This window comes from Pleurodeles waltl, chromosome 1_1 (assembly GCF_031143425.1).
Source record: "Pleurodeles waltl isolate 20211129_DDA chromosome 1_1, aPleWal1.hap1.20221129, whole genome shotgun sequence".
NCBI classification, from domain to species: domain Eukaryota; kingdom Metazoa; phylum Chordata; class Amphibia; order Caudata; family Salamandridae; genus Pleurodeles; species Pleurodeles waltl.
Window position 1 is genome coordinate 483,403,509 of NC_090436.1, and position 20,896 is coordinate 483,424,404.

The 20,896-nt window shown below is 45.9% G+C and overlaps 1 long non-coding RNA gene across 1 annotated transcript in view; it reads right to left on the reverse strand.

Moving 5' to 3' along the window:
- The window catches only part of LOC138282400 (uncharacterized), a 174,442-nt gene that overhangs the window by 53,081 nt on the left and 100,465 nt on the right, over positions 1–20,896 (reverse strand). The window contains exon 2 of the long non-coding RNA XR_011200947.1: positions 9,310–9,378. This is a non-coding gene — a long non-coding RNA (uncharacterized lncRNA). The remainder of the gene's footprint in view (positions 1–9,309; positions 9,379–20,896) is intronic.

Genomic DNA, 20,896 nt, shown 5'->3' on the forward strand with positions numbered 1-20,896 from the left:
ACTTAGAAACCTAGTTCGAAACCCTGGAAGTGAAGGATGAAAGAAAACAACCAGTACTCCTACACTTGGGAGGGGCAGACATTGACAAAGTCTCCAAGTCTGTGACAGAGACGACCCCCCAGACATACACCACGCTGAGACGCCATGTCCGCACATTTTGAACCCTATGCAAACCCCAACTATGAGCGCTTCCTACACCCCAAGCGTGCCAGAAGTCTGACAAATCATTGGACATCTTCTATGCGTGCCTAAGAGAGCTAACCAGCACATGTACGTTGTCAGACGAAGAGGACAAAGTCAGAGCCCAGGTTATCCAATGGTGCGCTTTTTTAAAGCTCCGTGAGTGCATTTTGCAAGAACCAAATATGAGGATGAGGGACATCCTCACCCTAGGGCCCTCTCAAGAACTGTCAAAAACAAGGGATGCACACGTGGAACAGACACCAACCGTCCAAGTAAAGTCTTAACCAGTCAAAGCGGGATAACAGAAAACCCCAAGGCCAAGGCTGCACGCACTGGGGCAAAGCCAAGGGACAGACTTGGCAGATGGTGCAGTGGCCCCCTGCCACACCCTGATGGCTGCCAAGCCTGAGGAAAGACCTGCAGTGCATGCAGCAAGCTCAACCACTTCGCGAAGATATGCCGTTCACTGCCCAAGGCGGCGGTAACCACTCCCAAGAAGGCAGTCAGGGCGGTAGTTGCTCTCCCCACCACCTCGTCAGAGAGTGACATGGATGATGAGCAGATGGTTCATGTGGTGAGAGTGGTAGATAAAGGAGTGGTTAGTAACTGGCGACTACCCATGTATCAAGTCACAGTGCAGGGTCAATTCATCCGAGCTCTAATCGATACAGGGGCCTCAATTAACCTTATGGCCGCCGAAATGTACCACAGCTTACTGGACCCGCCTCTGCTCAAAGCCACAAGGGGGCACGTTTATGCCTTTGGGAACACCCAACCGCTAAAGATGGAGGGCGTCTTCATAGCAGACATCGCACATGAAAGCGCAAAGTTCCAAACCAAGGTCTGTGTCGCAAGAAGAATCAGGAAGCCTACTCAGTTGCCAGATAGCCCAGAACCTAACTCTAGTACACTTTGTATTCAGTGTCCATGCCAGCTGTCTGGAAGACCTCACTAAGGAGTTTGACACACTCTTCAGCAGCATTGGGTGCCTTAATGGACCACCCCTCAAGCTGCACATCGATGACTCTGTAGCCCCTGTTGCTCTCCGACACAGGTGAGTGGCCTTCCACTTGCGCTCGAAGGTAGAGCGGGAATTGCTACTCTTAGAACAGGAAGAATCATCGAGAAGGTATCAGGGCCAGCCCCTGGGTCTCCCCAATAGTCGTCATGAAGCAGCCCAAACAGCCAGATGTGGTTCGCATCTTCATGGACATGTACCTGCCCAATCAAGCCATCAAGCGGGAGAGGCACCTGACCATGACAATAGATGACATCATAGGGGAACTCTCAGGCTCCAAGTGGCTCATTGCACCCAAACTCACGACAGATAACTACATCCTCAACACACATGGCCCTCTGGAGGTACACACGTCTAAACTTTGGCATCTCCAGCACCACCGAAGTGTCCCAGCACACTATCAAAGGAGTCCTGCAAGGGCTCTCAGGGGTTCTAAACGTGAGTGACAACATCCTGGTGCATGCCTCCATGCTGGAGGACCAAATGGTTTGTCTACGAGCGGTGTTCACAAGGCTGCGGGAACAAGGACTGACGTTGCACCATGAGAAGTGTGAGCTTTTGAAAAAGGACATTTGCTTCTTCGGATACCAGTTCTCAGAGAAAGGGATTGGCCCGACACAACCAAGGTGAAAGACATCCAAGAAGCCCCAGCCCGACCTCTGTCTCTGGGGTCAGAAGCTTTCTAGGTATGGTCACCTACTGTGGGCCTTTTATGAGGAACCTATCAGACCTCACCAGCCCGTTGCAAGACCTTACCAAGGCCAATCATCCCTGGGTGTGGGATGAAGAGCAAGGGCGCGCATTTGAGGACACTAAAAAAGCCCTTTCAGCTGACATCACGCTGGTATATTTCGATCCCCAGCGTGAATCCCATCTATCGGTTGATGCTAGCCCCACTGGTTTGAGGGCTGTCCTAGCCCAGAAGCAAGACTGTGGAGAGTGGGCTCCCATTGCCCTTGCCAGCAGAACACTGGCACCTACAGAGCAGTGGTATTCCTAGATAGACCTGGAGGCTATCGCCATCCACTGGGGGGTGCCGGCACTTCAACCTCTACCTATGTGGCAAGGCCTTCATGGTGGTTACTGACCACAAGCCACTCCTCCCCCTCTTCAAGGGGTCGTCGTCAAAGCCGCCACCCCAGATCGAGAAATGGATACTGCAACTACAAGAGTTTGACTTCCATGTGGAGTACCAACGGGCACTCGGAACCTGGCCAATTTCTTGTTGCGCCATGTGCACCACGCTACTCCCCAGGAATCCGAAGAGGCCCTCGAATCCGAACAGTAAGTCAGGCTTGTGGTGGACCAGGCTAGGCCATTGTCCGTACTCCTTGCTGAAGTGGTGGAAGCCACGTTCTGAGACGACTGCTTGCTGATGGCCATGGTAGCCACACGATCCGGCGACTGGCACCCTCTACAGCATCCTGCCAGTTTCAGTAACCTGGAAGCCAAAGCCACACACCAAGCTCTCTTTCATGCCCGCCACCAGCTTTTGGTGAGCGAAGAAGGGTGTTTGCTGCGAGGACCCCGCCTTGTTGTGCCTGCTTGTCTGGGACCAAGGGCCGTTCTGCTAGCACACGCAGCACACCAGGGTATTGTCAAACCAAAAAACAGGCTCCGAAGCAAGGTCTGGTTCCCCGGGCTGGACCAACAGGGGAGGATGTAGTCAAAGGATGCCTTGCGTGCCAGGCAAGTAGAGCACCTGACCCCCCAGTGCCAGTCATCACTGAAGAAAGCTCCATGGCCCCCTGGCAGAGAGTCAGTGCCGACTTTGGGAGTCTTCCCGACAGGACTCACATATTAGTAGTAATAGATGACTATTCTCAGTACCCCAAAGTGGAACTTTTGCCGTCCAAGTCAATACATGGTCATCCCGAAAATGGAGAAATTGATGGCCACCCCTGGCCTTTTTGGTGAGGTACACAAAGACAATGGGTTCCCATTCAACAGCCGTGAGTGGGTTGAATTTTTGAGATCCAGGAACACCATGTACCGCCGGGTCATGCCCAGGTGGCCTCAGGCAAATGGAGAGGTGAAAAGATTTGTGAAGACACTATCAAAGACAATCCGCATTGCTGTAGCAGAATCGCAGAATATTGAGAGTGCCCTCTACACCTTTCTCTGAGAGTATAGGATCACACCTCATGCCACTATTTGAGCCACTTCTAGCTAGCTGTGTTTTTCGAGGGCCGTGACTGACGCCATCCCTCATCACCCTCTGTGGGCCACTCAGCCCAGTCCCGAAAGCCAATCCATGAGATGGAGGTCTCGCAACAATGACTACACATCATGGAAACGAGGAGCCCTTAAGATCCCTGTCTGGGTAGCAGACACTGTCCTGGTAAAAGATCGCCACCCACGGGGGAAATTCTGTCTACCTTTCGAGGCTGAGCTGTGGACCTTGGGACCATGGTAACTGCAATGAGAGATGGCTAGAGCGTCACAAAGAATGTGTCCCAGTGTAAGCGTTTCTTCATTCCTCCCCCCTCAAATCACGTGGGGGATGACTCCATGACCACCGGGCCCCAGAGTGATCAGGAGGGCACTACCCATTCGGCCGCCCCCCGGAAGGGTCAAGCTCTCCGCAGCAGGGAGTGTGGCATCTGAACAATCTACACCTCCACACCAATCTCTGCCAGTGATTAAAAGGACCCAGCCTCCAGCCTGAAGGCCGCTGCCCACTGAAGGGACCCAAGGGGCGCTGTCCGGGAGGTCAGGAGCTGACTGTCTGTACTTGTATTTGCAATGTTCTGATTCTGCATTTTCAAACTGAATCTTGTGTTTCTTGGTTTTTACTTTTCATAGTTGGGGAGGAATGTAGTGTTTGCCTGTACCTGCCTGTAAATCTGATATATTTGGAAAAGGAAGTAAACGGACACATCCCTCCCCTGCGAGGTGTAGTGGTCGTGTTGGTGATGATGTGGGTACGAGGTTTTAAGTGAAAGGGGGAACGGCGGGAAGAGTTATTTATCACACAGTTTGAGTGTGAATAAAAAGGCTTGTCAAGATGCCGTCTGCCTCCGGTGTCATTCTTAGGGCCCACACGACAGACCGCTCCAGCCAATCCAAATGCTTCACTCATGGTGCGTAACAGCATGAGAGCATCGTCTTGATTGGATAAAGGAGTTGGCTGTGGGACTTCATACCCGGACTGGAGTCCAGAACCAACAACATTGAGGACATGCATCGGAGATGTGCAGCCAGCAGTGTAAGGTAAGAGAAACCTTATATATGTATTGTTTTGCAACCCTTCATTTTAATATATCACCAACTGCCACTGCATAGGACATTTGTAAGGGCTGTCGATGGGGAAAAGCCTGAATTCCATCATCCTCCAGCAGGTCGTGTGAATTATGAAGAATCATATAGGGAGTTTCATTATTTTTCCATGTCAGTCTGAAGAATCAAGCAATGTAAATGATTGGTTTTACACTTCGGCTGCTGTTTCAAATGTAGCAATGGTCACTCACACACCTCCTGAACAAATACTCTGAAGCCTTTAAACTCACTATTCTTTTAAGGATGAGATGATGTGCTCCGGTGCTCTTCTCATTAATCACTAATTCTTTGTTATGTGCAGAGAATGTAACTTTCCTCACTTTCTTACAAGTACTGCCTGCCTGGTTTCGAATTCCAATGGCTACACTGTTAGTATTTGTCAAACTGAAGGTCATGATATAAAATACACATTTTGAGCATTGACCATTATGCATGGGTATTTCAAAGCACTCATTGAAACTGACGTAAATACCTTGCATGTGCAGACCCTGAATAAAAGTTTGCCGATATTTGGACCCTGAAAGGTGGTTTTAGCAATTTGCATGTTGTAAAGCCTTTATTTCATAATGCCGGTCAAACGCGGCTCGACTCTACTTGAGGAAATTAAATTAGGTTGTTTGCAATCCCAGTGATGCATTTAATATTTGACCGCTATTTTCAGAAATAACACACCATTAAGGTCAGTCCCTCTGGCGACATGCATTGACACTTTCCTTTTTGCAATTTCTTCAAATATATCACTTTTGGCACTGTTCCTGATGTCCTGAGGAGGCCAGATTTATAAAGGCCGAAACGCATCGACTATAACAGTGGAGGAATGCGTGCTGAAATTTTTGAATAATTGGATGTGAAAAACATTGGACCGTATCGGAGATTTGTTACCAGCGATAGACTCTTTGCTGATGGACGATACGTCTTTTCCATTATTTGCATTACCTCACCATAATACTGCTTGCCATTGAATGGCTAAGCAACTTATAGGCTAAGATATAACGGTGCTCAAAGAAACTATTGATTCATTTCTTTTTAATATTACTTTGTCTTTGTACAGCACTTCTATTTTGCTTTTTGATATTTAACAAAAAATGTTGTATATTTTATTTGGTGATTATAGGGTTTTGTTAGTTGTCACACAGTTGTGAAAGTGTGACCTGTAGACACTAAGCATAATCTAATTTAATTGAATTACTTTGAATAAAGAAATATATTTTACCAGTGAATAATTTATGTTTTCACTGAGTTATTTGGTTCTGTATCTATCCCTACTGGATTCTTGTATTTTGCCTTTGTAAAGCCGCCATTGGGCACGTTTCTTATATAGGTGGGCTTGGTATTATGTATATGTGTGTAAGTGAATGTATATATAGATATATATTTACATATATATACAGACACACACACATATACATATATATATGTGTATATATGTGTGTGTGCATATATATATATATATATTCATTTTAAAAAACAAAGGTCACTGGGGCGTTATAGTTAGAGACACCCATTTAAACGTACAAAACCATAGAAATTCACCAGTTATAGTTAGGGTGACCTCAAGTAACTATAACTTAGGTAACTAGAAATCGCGCCCCCTCAACGCTCAGCGTGAAGGTCTGTGATATTTATACTGAGCTATTCTATTTATTTTTTACTTTGTTTTTTTAGCCTTTTATGGGCTATCTGGGACTCTACATGTCTTTTCTATATATTTTATAATGTGCCCATGCGAGCTATCTGGGACCGCAGGGGAAGCCTCAGGGCCTCCCCCGAGGTCTCCCCCGTGGTCCCATTGCTTCAGCAACTGAGGAACTGCTTTAAGCAGCAGCTCCCTAGTTGTTGAAGCAAACCTTTCATCTCTGTTCCCTGGATGCATACCTGCATGCAGGAAACAGAGATGAAAGCTCCACTGTTTGACAGCGGGACCTGCTGGAGTGTTTATTGTGGCTTGGCTGCAGCTTCCATGCTGCGGCCAAGCCAAAGCAAACAGCTATGTCCCAAGTGTAAGCACCCCAGGACATAGCAGGAGCGGACCCTAAGTGTGGCGGTCCCCAGGGCCATGAGTGGCTCCTTGAGGGGATCTGTGCGGCCGCCCTCCAACAACTATGGTCCCGGGGAGGTGGTGGTCCCCAGGGCTACATGGGTTTGAAACAGACCCCCTTCACTTCTTTTTAATCTTTTCCCCCTGGGGGTGGTGATCCCCCCCTGGCAGCAGGGGGCCACATGATCCCGTGTGTTAATTACTTAAAGCCCCAGAGAGGTAGTGGTCCCCAGGGATGTGGGGGAGGCCGTCGGGCCTCCCCCACTTTAAAAAATAATTTTGCCCTGGGAGGTAGTGGTCCCTGGGCTTATTGAAGCCCAAGCAGGGGGGGCCCATGTTCCACACCCCTCTATTAAGCCCCAAAGGCTTCTGGGACCCATCTACCCAGAGGCAAAAAAGAATGAAAAACGCGAGGGACTACATTTTTTTTTTAAAATCTCAGAGAAATCAGTGGCTCCACCCACAGATTTTTCAATGCGTTTTAGCTTGGTGGGGTCCCTCAAGAAACCCAGCACTAGGGCTAAAGAGTCAGTGTGACTCTACCTTGACCCCTTTTATTTTTTTTCTGGGACTAGGCTGAAGCAGAGCCCCAAGATGTGTACTAACACTTCCTAGTTGAAGTGTTGGTGGCAGCCAATCATATATCAGCACAGGGGCAGTTGGATCCGCGGAGGATTCGCGTCACGAGAAATCTATATATTTTGCACTTAAATTACTCCAAAACTACTGAATGGATTCACACTAAACCACAAAAAGCACAATCTGTAGAAAATAATCTAGCTTTGTTCCAAATTTGGTGTAATTCCGTTCATTGGTGCGGGCTGTAGGCGTGTCTAAACATCCTATAAAAAAAATGAAAGGGGAAAATGTGTTCTGGGGCTCCTCTCTTTCTCGACCCCTGCTTAACAGATCACCCCAAAACTTTCGAGACAGAAGCTGAACTAGCCAAAGTATATGTTTGTAAAATTTCTTGAGGATTCGTTAAGTGGCGCCTAAGTTAAAGGCAAAACAAAAAACATTCAGTCTATGGAAACCTATATATATATATCCCAGGAAGTGCTGTCAAGATGCCTCCCCAATGCGTTTATCGTAATTGCACTTTCTCCTTGCCAAATATCAAGAAGGACAGCATTCGGTTGCTTGCTGTGATTTTTTTTCATGAAGTGCTGAAATGCTTTCCTTTTAAAATATGCAGGGGGGCACGCCCCACCCCCCCTAGGACCACAACCCCCCCCCCAGGGAAAAAATTTAAAAAAGAAAGGGGGTTCATTTGGGACCCCCAAGCCCTGGGGACCACCCTCCCCCGGGACTATGTATACATTGGAGCCACTGATGGCCCTGTGAACCGTGTGACTCTACCCTGTCTCACAGACCCACTCAGATGTTCACCCACCCACTCACAGACCCACTCAGACCTTCATACACTCACTAACAGCCCCAGTCAGACCCTCAAGCACCCACTCACACAGTAACGCACCCACTCAGACATCACACACCCACTGCACGAACTAAAACACTGATGTATACACTCTCATACTCAAGCAGACACTCTGACAGCCACTCATCCACCTATACAGCCTTGTATACCTATTCTCACACCCAGAGAGGCCAAAGACAACTTCTGCTGTGCATGCGCAAAGGGCCGTGCACAGCATCAAGCTGGGTGGTCAGGGGGGTTAACGGCCGGGACTGGCTACAGGCCAGCTCTTGCATGGAACCCCTACCGCACACAGGAGAAGGCGGTGCACGGTGCTAGTTTGGGTGCTTATAGGGGGTTGGCTTCAGGGCATGGTCGCAGACATGGCCCGTGGCCAAGCACTGCCGTGCAGGGCCTAAGGTCGTGCGCAGCGGTAGTTCGATTCACGTATAGCAATGAAAATTATTGTATGTTAAAAAAAACCCATAGAAATTCACTAAAAAAAAACAAAGGTTATAGGGACTATATAGATAGGTTCTGAATTAACTCGTACAAAAACATAGAAATTCAGCAGTTAGAGTTCTTTCAAGTAACTAAAACTCGCACTCTAAGGTAACTATAACTCATGCCTTCGCCATGCACAGCTAATTACTCCACTTGTTATGTCATTGATGACATATTCTATGCCATCTTTCATATTCTCCCTCCAACATTTGCAATTAAATTATTGATGAGACAACAGTGTATGGCGAGGGCGTGAGTTGTAGTTACCCAAGAGCGCGAGTTTTAGTCACTTGAAAGATCTCTGACTATAACTGCTGAATTTCTATGGTTTTGTGTGAGTAAATTCAGAACCAAACTATAACGTCCCTGTAGCTTTTGTTTTTTCTGTGAATATATATAATAAAGTCAGATTTAAACATTTTAAGCAAACAGCACTGCTTGAAATGTAAGGTATCTGGTGTCGGAACAAATTAATGTGTTTGGTGAAGTGTAGTCTGTTTTTCTGAGCTGCCTCAACAGCTGTGGTGATGGGATACAAGGGGGAGTACGATCACCCAAAGATTGCCTCAATGTTTTGCACATCAGGTGAGATAAACATCATTTTGCACTAGATTTAATGTACAACCCATGTGCATTCTAGTACTCCTGGCAGGTAAAGCTATACTGTACATGTTCTAGGCATCGTTTATGAGTGGGTTCTAACCTATTATTCACAATGCGTTATACCGATCTGTCCCCTGGGTCTATAACAGCGCTACTGGAAAATAAATCTTCATATATTAGGCTGTATATTCGCTGTGTCTGTACCAACATGGTCAACTAAAGAAGACTAAAGGAGATAAAAAAACAAAAATCAAAGCCAAACCATACTAGTAGAGGGGATTCTTTCCATTCCATGAGGTATATCGACTTGGGTAAGTCCAGCTCTTGCCTCACTGTCTGCAAAAAAAAATAATAAGACCATTTTAAAACACAGAATATACATTAAAATCATACTTGTGAGAAAGTATTTTATTAATTGGGGTTGTATGTAGTCCACCACTAGTAGTAAGGCAAATATTTTGTTAGGCCCTGTTAAAGTTTTCTGCAACTTTAGCTCAGCCTCTAGTAGCTATGACACAGGGCAGACAAACTTAACTCAAGAAACACAAGAAAACAGACAAGGTATTTAAAAGTACCAAAACAGTTACAAAGTAAAAAAATACAGCAAAAAAAAAATCGCACTCCAATTTATAAAAACAGAGAATAATTTAATGAACAAAATGACACCAAGTGGACAAAAAGGTTTTAAGTAAAAACAGCACCTAAAAGCACTAAGCACCAGTGAGGGTCAACTGGACATCTTAGACTGCAGCCTGGGCACGATTATAGGCTGAATGTGATGGAGCATGATTAGGAAACACCAACCAGGTTCAGCCCAGTCAAAGGTTTTACTTTGGGTAACCTTTTTTCTTTTTTTTCTGAAAGTAAAAATCCTTCAGTGTGGTAAGGCAAGCAGGCTGTAATGGAGGAGAGATGCTTGATGTCAGATAGGCATTAGACCAGATCAGGTGAACTTGAACGGGAAACGTTCAGAGCAGAAAACATGTTGAATGCTGTGCCCCAGGAAGTCCTCTTACCAGCAAGATACTTTTGACCTTCACGGGTCAAGATTTCTATGTTCCGACTTAGGGTCTGATTTAGATCTTGACAGTCATACTGCCATCCCACTGTGGTGCTCCCAATTACTCCATCAAGCTGACGGTGTTCTGACTGCCGTATTTAGATCTATGGTTGTTCAATTGCTGTCTGTGTCCACTGAGTGCACCCCGTTGCCCTAGCTGTGTCCCGCAGCCGATGCGGCAGACTCCACTGCTGGTGAGTATCACTCCGCCTATCATATTTAGATAGCACAGTCATGGTGGTGGCGTACCAGCGGAGGTCCCATGACAGCAGGAGTCTGTCGCGGGACACGTTCAGCATTGAAATTTGGCTGTGGCTACTGGATGGATGTTAGCAATCCACACCTAATGTATATTGGACAATTGTGAACACCTGAAAACCACACTATAAAACATAATCCATTTCAGACCATTATCCTTTGCTATTCCATGCTGCCACCAATCTGAGGATGATCCTACCATTTCCCTCTGTATTCTTCACTTTTTTGTTTTTTTCATGATTCTTCAAATCACTTTAGAGGCACTAGGATATATATTTTTTTATCACTATGGCAGGGAGCAGGAACCCACATTTTACAGAAGAAGAAATGACAGTCATGTTGGATGAAATGATTAGAGAAGAGCTACAATTGTTTGGTGCACAAGTAAAAAATACTACCATTTGTCAGAAAAGGCTAATGAGGGACAGAATAGTCAACAGAGTAAATGCTGTAGCTAAAAACCTGCACACATAGGAGGAAATTAGGAAGAGGTGGAATGACCTGCGGAGGGAGAGTCCATTATCAGGCCTCCAAATGTGACCTGGAGACCCAGATGACTGGTGGTGGTTCTCCCTGTTCCCATTACAACGTTTTCCTTGGGAAGAGACGGTCATGCAGATCCTACATCCTGAAGGCTTGACAGGAATCCCTGGTGGAGTGGAGACTATTAAATTACAGCTATATATGTCTCACTCATCACAGATGGAGTCATTGTCCTTGACCTAGCTGTTCAGAATGGTCCTAGACACCAATCAAACCTTCAGTTTCAAAAATATCTTGTGTTATCAAAATTAGTAGCATCCTGGTTGCTTCTCTCTGTTTAACAATAAACAATATGTATTGTCAGATTGTATGTTGTTCACCATGAATCATCCCTTGCATTTGCCTAGTGCCTTGTGTAGGAGACTGGCCTGGTTTGTAGTGGGTACTAAAGATACTTACACCTTATACCAAGTCCAGTTATCATTTATTAGTGAAATGTAGTCAGTGTCTAGAAGCCAGGCTGCCTAGAGGTAACTGTAGGCAGAGCAGCCAAGGCTGAACTAGGAGACATGCAAAGCTCTTGCAATACCACTGTAGTCACACCGTACTTACACACCTGAAAGACAATACTCAGTGTTACAAAAATAATGGTACTTTATTTTAGTCACACAATGCCAAAAATACTTTGGAGACTATACTCCTTTAGGAGGTAAGAAAATTGCACAATATATACAATGGTAACCAGAAAAAGTACATACACAGTAGGAAATAGTGAAAATCATAATAAGTTGCAATGGCCATAGGGGGAACACAAACCATATAATAAAATATTGGAATGCGAAAGTCGGTTTCTCACCTAGGCATGTGTAATGTGTAGAGGGGCACTGGGAGTGTAAGAAAACACCAAAGGTAAGAAATAGAACACAGCAAGTTTCCTAAAACACACTAGAAAACGTGATAGAAGATAATGCAAGAAATAGAAGAGACTGCAAGACACCAACAATTGATTCCTGGACCTAAAGACCTGTGGAAGAAGGGGGCCAAGTCCAAGAAGCACTGAACAGTCCAGGGAGAACAGGAGCCCCTGCTAACCCAGATCAAGGTGCAAAAGAAGAACCACCGGTGAGAAGACAAAGTCAGTATTGCACCAAAGAAGACAGATGTGGGTTCCTGGTTGGTGCAGAAGATGTCCCATGCCGGATGGATGAATGCAGTCTGGCTTGCGTCACTGGATTCCACCAACAAGCTCTGGCACACACAAAGCTTGCGGTTAGCGGAAAATCGCGCTGCCCAAGACCAGGAGGTACCTCGTGGCCTCTACCCAGGAGGGGGAGTCAGAGGGGGCTCTCAGCAACTCAGAGAGCCCTCAGAAGACCAGACAGAGCACACTGGAGTCCCACAGCATGGGGACAAAGAAGGTGCAAGTGGAGGCCCATGCAGCACGGCACAAAGTATTCTCACAGTGACCACTCGGGAAGCTGTGCATTGCAGCATGGAGTACTGGGTGCCTAAGCCCAGGAAAGTAGGAGTAAAGTACTGCAAGTTTCCTCAGGAAACACTACAAGTCGTGATTTGAGTTATTGCAAGAACCAAGCAAGACTGCAAACAACAAATGGTGGATTCCTGTACCTGAAGACCTGTGAAGAGAGGAGACCAAGTCCAGAAGTTGCAGAAGATTCCAGGAAGTACAGGAGCCCCTGCCAACCTAGAAGATGGTGCAAAAGAGGATTCTCCGGTTGGAAGAAGTCTGCAGAAGAGCACCAAAGAAGATGGCTGCGGGTTCCTGCATGATGCAAAGGATGTCCCATGTGGAGATGTTGGATGCAGACGAGTTGCAGCCCTGGATTCATCCAACAAGCCTTGGTTCAAGCAATGTCGCAGATTGCACCAAAATGGCGCTGCCTGGACCCAGGGGGAACTTGTTGGTCTCAACTTGGACTGAGGAGGCAGAGGGGGCTCCCAACACTGGAGGGAACCCACAGATGACCAGGCAGCACCCACAGAGGTCCCAAGACACGGGGACAAAGAAGGTGCAAATTGCAGTTGCTGCAGCACTACAAAAGAAGGTCCCACACCGCCGGAAAAAAACTCAGCGAGTTGAGCGTCGCAGGTTAGAGTGCTGGGGACCTGGGCCAGGCTGTGCATGAAGGATTCTTGCAAATAGCAGGATCCCAGTGAGACAAGCAAAACACACTGACAAACAGGGTTTTCACAATGAGCACTGGGGTCCTGGCTAGGAGGATCCCAGTGACACAGTGAAAACACACTGACACACACTCACAAACAGGCCAAAAGCAGGGGTAACCATGCTAGAAAGAGGCTACTTTCTCACATCCACCGCCCATGTTGCTGGATCCATGCCTGTTGTCTGGAGAGGGGGTCCAAGCCACCGGTTGTCGCAGCAGAGAGGTGCCTGCTGAAGTGAGATTCCTTTGGTTCTTTTGGTGCAGGCTGCAGACAGGCAGTCCTCGGAGGGTGCACGACCTGGAAATGGTTGCAGTTGCTGGCAGGTGCTGAAGATACAATGTTGCAGAAGTCGTCCTTGCTTCTTTGTTGCAGTTTTGTAGAGTTCCTGGAGCAGTCAGCGATTGATCCATCGGTAGAAGATGAAGTAAATGAAGCAGAGGATTCCTGCTGGAGTCTTGCAATCCGAATCTGAAGAAACACCCAGAGGAGAAACCCTAAATAGCCCTGAGAGGGGGGTTGGTCACCTAACCAGGTAAGCACCTATCAGGAGGGGTCTCTGAAATTACCTGCTGGCACTGGCCATTCTGATGCTCCCAGAGTGCCCCACCAACTTGGAATCCAAAATGGCAAAACCCAGGGTCACTCTGGAGGAACTCCGGGCACCACTCCTGGGGTGGTGATGGACAGGGGAGCGGTCACTCCCCTTTCCTTTTACTAGTGTTACGCTAGAGTTGGGACTGGTGGTCCCTGAACTGGTTTAGACTGGATTATGCAAGGAGGGCACCATCTTGCTCTTCAAAGCATTTCCAGAGGCTCTGGGAGGATACCCCCCATGCCTGTAACTCCAATTTCGAGAGGGTGTAACACCCCTCTTCTAAAGAAAATGCAATATTCTGCCTTCCTGGGATTGAGTTGCTCAACCCCTAGGAGGGCAGAAGTCTGTCTGTGAGGTGGCATCAGCTGGGGCTGCAGTGAAAACCTCAGAAGGCTGGTATGGCAGTACTGGGAGTCCACTGTGGGGCCCCCAGAGGGCATGGAATTGTGCAAGCAATACTGGAATCAGTATTGGGGTACAATTTCCAGTTGTTAGACACCTTACATGGCCATATTCAGAGTTACCATTGTGAAACTGTGCATAGGTATTGACCTATGTACAGTGCACACTTAAAATGGCGCCCCCCCACTAACAAAGTCCAGAATAATGGGCCTGGACAATGTGGGGGCACCTCTGCTAGTGCAGGGGTGCCCTCACACACAGGTACTCTGCACCTATCCTTCAGGGTCTGAAGGTCTGACATTTAGGTGAATTATAAGTGACTTGGTGCAGTGAAAATGGTTGTTAAAAAGTTCATGCACTATTTCACACAGGCTGCAGTGGCAGTCCTGGAGAAGCCTTTGTATGGGGTCATTGTGGGTGGCAAAAGAAATGCTGCAGCCCATAAGGATCCCCTGGAACCCCCCATGCACTGGTACCCAGGTGCCATACACTAGGGAAACTCCATCCATATGCACTGCACATGAAGGTATAGTGCTTGTAAGTGGTATCTTAATGTATTCACATTATACACGTGTGTACATATCGTAAATGTGTGTTCATTTTCACTGTAATAATTTAAATAGATATGTGCTAATCACTTTTCACAAGTATTGGCAATAGTGTTTACAAATGACTACAACTACCATGATGCCCTGCTTTTGTCTCAGCAAAACGATAATGCAATGTGATGTAGCTCAACCTCCTTTTCTTTCCACATGCATAAAAGTCAAAGCTTTGTAGTTGTCTTTCACCGTTTCATGGTATATATTAAAATTTCATCTGCTGTGTTGATCCAGTATGTTGTCACCTTCTTGTCACTACATTAAATTGATCTACTTGCTTGCATAAATCATAGTTTGTAGATTCAAAGGTTTCTGATCATGTTCTGTGGCATGCTGATTACAAGTCGTATTGATAGACAAGTTACTTTGCAGTGTTCATATTATGACCAATGGCATTAAGTTCAATAAGTTGTACCATAGTTTGGCTCAATGAGTAAAAGGCTAAAAATCACACAAAGGCCTAAACATTCCATTAATCATGAAATGCATTTTTTAGGTTGCTCATTAGTAGCTGAACACACATTTAAGGTACAATACAGACCCTTAATGTCATTTTGTTTGTAATTCATATTAGGTCCAACACCCAGGGTCAGTGGACTACCCTCTGCAAATGAAGACACCTCCACTCCAGACCAGGATCAAACCTTCAGTGAGGATACCACTCCTGCAAGTCCAGATGAGGAGCTGTCTGGTCCATCTTGTCTGTCTGGGCAGTCAGCCCCAGTGAGTCACACTCTGCCCACAACTACACCTCCTACACCAGCTGCTACAATAACTCAGCCTATGGATACTTCCACTTACTATGTCCGGAGGAACACAACTCCCTTCTTGTGCTCCCAACCCTGGCTACTGTTGAGCAACCACCACCTCCAATTGTGCCAGGACTCAGTAGGATGGGCCACACTGCCGCAAAGGCACAGGGTAGTAGGGATATGGCTCATGGGAGGGATTTTAGGGATATGGCTCATGGAAGGGAATCTGTGGACCAGCAAAGTGAGGCCACTGGCATTATCATCACCCGGACCACCATTAACCGAGTCTTGGTAGCACTACAACAGACCCAAGATGTGATGGACCAGGTCCTAACAGAGATACAGGACATAAAGCAGGTGCAGAGGGAGCACATTGTTGAGATGCAGAATCACAACTCCAATTTGTGCTCATTGACTACTGCGGTAATATTTTACCTTTATCATCACATATAAAGGGCTTTTCCTGTACCATCTACCCTGTCTCTGGTCCTTCAACATTAGGACAAAATACACATTCCTCAGCCACATACAGATAGGTCCTGCCACAACAGGAAACTGTTCCACCTACCCCAGTCCTTGCCCCTGTGACCACCCCCAGGAGGGGACATTCATCCGGACCAGGAGAGACGGGGCTGGCAAGACCTCCACCACCACCTACAATAGATGCCAAACCTAATTTCCTACAGTGTGTCTCTACCATTCACTGTGTGGACTATTTCATAGAGAGATTTACCTTTTTTGAGGACAGTTGTATTTTTTACATTGGACTCCAAACAATTTGTGTTCACCCAATGTAGCTTCATCCCACAATATGGATTTCGATTATTCTTGTTCCTTTTCATTCTGGTTTCAAAACTATTGCAGTAATTTATTCCATATAAATGCACATAAAACAAAGTCAAAGACTGGTGTAGTATGATAATTCCTTTCCTATGTCTTACGAACACCAATTTTTCAAACCAGGCAACCAACAAGATTGGAAAACAAATAATAGATACCAACTAGGTTATCTGTTTCCCATTATAAAAACACTTGGATAAAAACCGTGAAGTCACAAAGTATTTGTGTCATATATTTGTATGTAACAAGTCTTTGACAAAATCAAAGATGGCTTTCACAAACCATGCTCCACAACCTTGGCACTGTGGAAGAAAGTGAATATGTCATAAAACCAAATTAAATAGGCAAACTGTAATTGATTCATGACATTGTCTGGAGCCAGACTTCCTGCCCCCACAATAGGAATCCTACATCAATAACAAGAATAGTGTACTTCATGGCAGCAATAAACTTTGAGGACACATGACTATTTCAGTGCACTGTGGCAGTATCTAGTGCAATGTCCCAACCACCATTCAGTGATGTGCTACAAAACGTTCTATCAACTATGAGGAGACACATCAATAGCTTTATACACTGAACACAAATTGAAGATTTAGCTAACATGAAGGGAGATCACTATGCTATGGTTTGACTAATACATTTGGCTAGAATAAGCTAAGCAGAACATATTGCCTTCTTGGCAACATCCAACAGAAACCAGGTCTAATACAATCTCAAGACCTTCCACTCAATCATAGTGCAACGTATCTCTGTACAAGATTTGTCCATCCAAAGTGGGTGTCTGTCCCAGGATCAACCCATGTTCCCTTTGTACTTTCCAACAGCAAAATATCACTGCAAATGTCACAACTTTGAAATTCCCAAATGACAATGACATGGTGAAGGATCCTAAAACAGAATAACAAGGGAAAATTAATTATTTCACATAAGAAATGTAACTCAAATGGTACGTTAGGAGGACACATATACTTAGCACAAGAAAAGATAATCTGTCAATACACACAGTAGTCAATGTAGGGAAACTTTGACCTACAAATATCTTTCCCTTGGACTTTCCTGAACTGACCAGTCCTACTAAATCACTGTCACAGACTGATATGTTCAATATGTCACAAGTTATTCTGACATTGAGTGTTACAATATGCAAAGGTACACTTACACTCAGGTGAAGAAATGGTCAATCACATCTTCACGTATGTCAATTCCTTCCTGTTCACCATTGTCATCTTCAGTGGGCATTTCAACATCCTCACCCGGTGGCTCTTCACAGTCTCCATCCTCAGCGATGATTAGAATGTTCTGTCACATGTCGATGTTGTGCAGCATGCAAAAAGCAACTGTGATTTGGCACACCTTATTGGGCGAGAAGAGGAGGGCTCCAGTGGTCTTGTCCAGACAACCAAAATATGGCCTTCAGGAGTCCAAAAGCCCACTCAACTGGCCTTGATGTTCTTCCATGGGCCTCATTTAAAGTGGACTTCCCCTGGTGTTGTTGGGTTCCTCAGCAGTGCCAACAACCATGGTCAGTTAGGATACACCCGGGCATATTTATACCCCATTTGCACTGAATTTGCGTCATTTTTTATGAAGCAAATTTTCCGCAAAACTAACTCCATATTTATATTTTGATGACTTCAAAATATTGGAGTTTGCACCATTTTTTAGATGCGTGAAACTACCTTGTGCCAATGAGATGCGAGGTAGGCGTTCCCATCTACAAAAGGGTGCTAACCCATAGCCCCATATTTATCCCCGTGTGCTAAAATGACACACGGGTGGGAGGAGGGGCTACATAATGGTGCAAAGCTTGCTTTTTTAACACCTGGGTCAGACCAGGTGTTAAGGGACCTGTGGACCCATTTTCATGGGTAAACACCATGGAATGGGTCCACAGGTGCCCTCCTCAAGCCCCAGGAACACATCCACCCACACCAGAGGGACACTTGAGGATGGGGACCCCATCCCAGGTGTTAGACCTGACAGCCTTAGGGTGGTCACCCCTAACTTTTTGCCTGCTTCCCCCCACTTTTTGGACACTGATTTTTCTGGTTTTAGGTCTCTATGCACTTTACCATTGCTAACCAGTGCTAAAGTGCATATGATCTCTCCCTTAAAACATGTTGACATTGGTTTATACCCAATTAGCTTATTTAATATACTTGTAAGACCCCAGTAAAGTGCACTACATGTGCCCAGGGCCTGTAGATTAAATGCTACTAGTGGGCCTGCAGCACTGATTGTGCCACCCACATAGGTAGCCACTTAACCATGCCTCAGGCCTGCCATTGCAAGGCCTTTGTGTGCAGTTTCACTGCTACTTCGACTTAGCATTTAAAAGTACTTGCCAAGCCTTAAACGGCCCTTTTTCTACATATAAGTCACCCCTAATGTAGGCCCTGGGTAACCCATAGGGCAGGGTGCTATGTAGATAAAAGGCAGGACATGCACCTGTGCAGTTTATGTGTCCTGGTAGTGTAAAACTCCTAAGTTTGTTTTTACACTGCTGTGAGGCCTGCTCCTTTCATAGGCTAATATTAGGGCTACCCTCATATACTGTTTGAGAGGCACATTCTGATCTGAAAGCAGTAACAAGGTCATTTTTAGTTTGGCCAGAATGGTAATACAACCTCCTGCTGACTGGTGAAGTTGGATCTAATATTACTATTTTAGAAATGCCACTTTTAGAAAGTGAGCATTTCTCCACACTTAAATCCTTCTGTGCCTTACAATCCACGTCTGGCTAGGTTTAGTTGACAGCTCCCTTGTGCATTCACTCAGACAACCCCAAACACAGGATGCTCAGTCACACTTGCACACATCTGCATATTGAATGGGTCTTCCTCGGCTGGGAGGGTGGAGGGCCTGACACATGTCAAAGGACAGTAATCTGCCCTCACACAAAGGACTGCCACACCCCCTACTGGGACCCTGGCAGACAGGATGGAACTGAAAGGGAACCTTGTGTACTTCTAAGTCACTCTTTGAAGCCTCCCCCACTTCAAAGGCACATTTGGGTATTTAAGCAGGGTCTCTGATAATACCAACTCGGGCACTTCTGGACAAGATACCACTGGAGAAGAATCCCTGAACCAGAACCTGCAACCTGCCAAGAGGAACTGCCTGGCTTCCCAAAGGATTCACCTGACTACTTTTCTGCAAAGGACTGCTGCCCTGCTCTTGCCCTGCTGCCTTGCTGTCCTCTGGTCTACTGAGAAGTGTTCTCTAAGGGCTTGGCTAGAGCTTGCCTCCTGTTCCTTGAAGTCTCAGGACCAAAAAGACTTCACCCTGCAAAAGAACTTCTTATGCGGCGCAAATTTGATGCACAGCTTGCAAGGAACGACGCACAGCCTGCATCGCGGTGAGAAAATTACCGCACGCTGAACCGGAATGCTGCAGCCTGGCTCCTCGAAGTGGAGATTGATGCAGCGCCAGCTTTGCGACTGGAACTTTGACGCGTGGCCCATGGAATCAACGCAAGCTGAGCTGGAACAACGCAGCCCGACTTCCTGAGAGGAATCTAAAAGGCTAAAAGCACAAAAAAGAGTAAAAATGGGGTGTGTCCCAGTAAAATGTCAAAAGTGTGTTGAAAAATGAGGTTTTCTGATTCAAGTCGGCCTGTTCCTGAAAGCTGGGGAGATGGTGATTTTAGCACCATAAACCCCTTGTTGATGCCATTTTCAGGGGAAAAAACACAAGCCTTCTTCTGCAGACCTTTTCTTCACATTTAAAAAAAGAAAACTAACTTTCTGCTGTATTTTGGCTAAATTCTTAGTCTCCTCCAGGGAAACCCACAAACTCTGGGTACCGCTGAATCCCTAGGATGTTTCAAAAGAAGGACATAAATTTGGCGTGGGTAGCTTATGTGGACAAAAAGTTATGAGGGCCTAAGCACAAACTGTCCCAAATAGCCAAAAAAAGGCCTGGTACCTGAGGAGGAAAAGGTCTGGCAGCGAAGGGGTTAATGTGTCATATTTTGCCAAAAATAGCATTGTTTTTATCTGACATTGGAATACAAACTAGCCACCATTTTAAGTGTTGGTGTCGCACAAACAATTTAAAAATACACAGCTTCACATCCTAAAATGGCAGGTGTCTGACGATGTCAGGATATTGGGTCTCTGACGGCCATTGGCACAAGTTGAAAGCATAGTAAGTGTAACACTCCACGATGGACAGAGCCATAGGCTAACTTGTGTCATGGTTATGCATGAAAGCCAATGACTGTGTCCATATCTGTCCTGGATTGCTTACGCTGTGTACTTGTATGCAGCATATCAAAAAAGCTAATTTGCCTCCTAACACTGCAGCCATCAACATCTCCTCCACTTTTGCTGCTGTTACCAACCTCTGAAAGCCAGGATGCCGGGCAAAGCAGGTAACAGGGCCCCTGTCTTCTCCCCTGAGGAATTGGAGCTTCTTACCAGGGGATCCTGTCCCTATACAGCCAGTTCTGTTAGAACCCAGAGGAACAGGTGAATGTTTGAGTGGAAAATAGTTGTCAAAGCCATTTGTTCCTCCTTTGTACACAGGCTAATTTGTCCCTTTTTGTTCATTAGTGAAGTGTTGTGATTGGAGTGTAGCAAATTGAATGATTTAGCTAGGTGCAGGATGTTGTTTGCCAATGTTGGAAATGTTTGTACATTGAAATAAAAAAGTCACCCGAATCCCAGGT